We start from the raw sequence: 2,208 nt of genomic DNA, 5'->3' as shown, positions 1-2,208 counted from the left end.
ATGCGGTAGTCAGAGTTTGTATGCTACCGGACCGATACTTTCAAGGATCTCGAAGGGTCCGATATACCTTGGGTTTAGTTTCCCACATTTTCCGAAACGTATTAACCCTTTCCAGGGCGAGACCTTTAATAGCACTTGGTCCCCGACCTGAAATTCCAAGGGCTTCCGTCTTTTGTCTGCATAAATCTTTTGTCTATATCTTGAAGCCTTTAGTTGTTCCCAAATTTCTACGATCTTCTAGGTTGTCACTCTTTTGATTTTCGGGTCAGTGAGAGTGTTTTCGGGTACTTTTCCCTTGGCTAGTTGTGTGTCACCCACTTCAGCCCAGCATAGTGGTGATCTGCACTTCCGGCCGTAGAGTGCTTCGAATTGAGCAACTTTAATGCTGGAGTGATAGCTATTGTTGTATGAAAATTCGACTAGTGGTAAATGGGTATCGCATGCTTTACGAAAATCGATTACACAAGCTCTTAGCATATCTTCCAAGGTCTGTATGGTCCTCTCACTTTGACCGTCGGTTTGTGGATGGTAAGCAGTACTCATATCTAGTTTCGTTCTGAGAGATTTTTGTAGCGACTAACAGAATCGCGAGGTGAATCTACTATCTCTGTCAGAGATAAGGGATATTGGTATACCATGTAGTCGTACAATCTCTCGAATGTATGTTCGAGCTAGCTTCTCCATTTTGTCAGTTTCCTTTATGGGTAGGAAGTGTGCGGATTTTGTTAATCAATCTACGATTACCCAGATGGTGTCTAGCCCACCTGCTGTCTTGGGTAATTTTGTTATGAAATCCATGGTTATATGCTCCCACTTCCATTCGGGTATTTCAGGTTGTTCTACTAATCCTGAAGGTTTTTGGTACTCTATCTTGACTTTGGCGCATGTCAGACACTTGCCTACATAGGTAGCGATCTGTGCTTTCATGTTCGGCCACCAATACAGTTTCTTGAGGTCCAGATACATCTTGTCCGAACCTGGATGCACAGAGTATCGAGTCTTATGAGCCTCGTTCATGACCACGTCTCTAAATCCATCAAACTTCGGTGTCCAGATCCGATCCATGAAGTAATGAACTCCGTCGACCTTGACTTCAAGATTCTTATCCATCCCCCTTAAGGCTTCACCCGTCACATTCTCCGATTTCAAGGCTTCCCTCTGAGCTTCCTTGATTTGTGTGGATAGGTGTGAATTGATCGTCATGGTTAAGGATTTCACTCGGCGGCCCGAGTATTCCTTTCTACTAAGAGCATCAGCTACCACATTCGCTTTTCTTGGGTGATAACGAATTTCACATTTGTAGTCATTCAATAGTTCAACCCATCGTCTTTGCCGCATGTTGAGTTCCTTTTGATTAAGGATGTGTTGAAGGCTCTTGTGATCGGTAAAGATTGTGCATTTAGTGTCGTAGAGATAGTGTCTCCTGATCTTTAGCGCGAAAATGACTACTCCTAGTTCAAGATCGTGTGTAGTGTAGTTGACCTCATGCGTATTGAGTTGTCTTGAGGCATAGGCGGTGACCTTTCCTTGTTGCATTAGAATACATCCAAGACCTTGGTTAGATGCATCACACTAGACCACGAAGTCTTCTGTTCCTTCTGGCAAGGACAATATAGGAGCGCTGCATAGTGCTTGCTTTAGGGTTTGGAAAGCAGCGTCTTGTTTTTCTTCCCAATTGAAAGTAACACCCTTTTGGGTTAGGGTGGTAAGTGGTTTCACAATCTTTGAGAAGTTTTGTATAAACCTTCGATAGTAGCCAGCAAGGCCCAAGAATTGTTGGATTTCCATTGGGGTTTTGGGAGCTAACCAGTTCTCGATTGCCTTGATTTTGGAGGGGTCCACGTGTATCCCGTCTTTGCTAACCACGTGACCTAGGAAATCTACTTTCCGAATCTAAAATTCGCACTTTGAGAATTTTGCATATAGCTTCTCTTTTCTTAGAGTTTCCAAGATTTGTCGGAGGTGTTGAACATGTTCTTCTTTATTCTTTGAATAAATGAGTATATCGTCTATGAACACGATCACAAATTTGTCCAAAAAATGAATGACACACTCGGTTCATTAAGTCCATGAACACCGCCGGTGCATTTGTTAATCCAAAGGGCATCACTACAAACTCGTAGTGACCATAACGAGTTCGAAACGCTATTTTGGGGACATCTCCTTCCAAGACTCATAGCTGATGATACCCAGATCTCAAATTGATCT

The sequence above is a fragment of the Lactuca saligna genome, chromosome 5 (assembly GCF_052625555.1).
Source record: "Lactuca saligna cultivar CGN05327 chromosome 5, ASM5262555v1, whole genome shotgun sequence".
Classification (NCBI taxonomy): domain Eukaryota; kingdom Viridiplantae; phylum Streptophyta; class Magnoliopsida; order Asterales; family Asteraceae; genus Lactuca; species Lactuca saligna.
The sequence above is the reverse complement of the archived record's forward strand: the minus strand, read 5'-3'. Positions refer to the sequence as shown.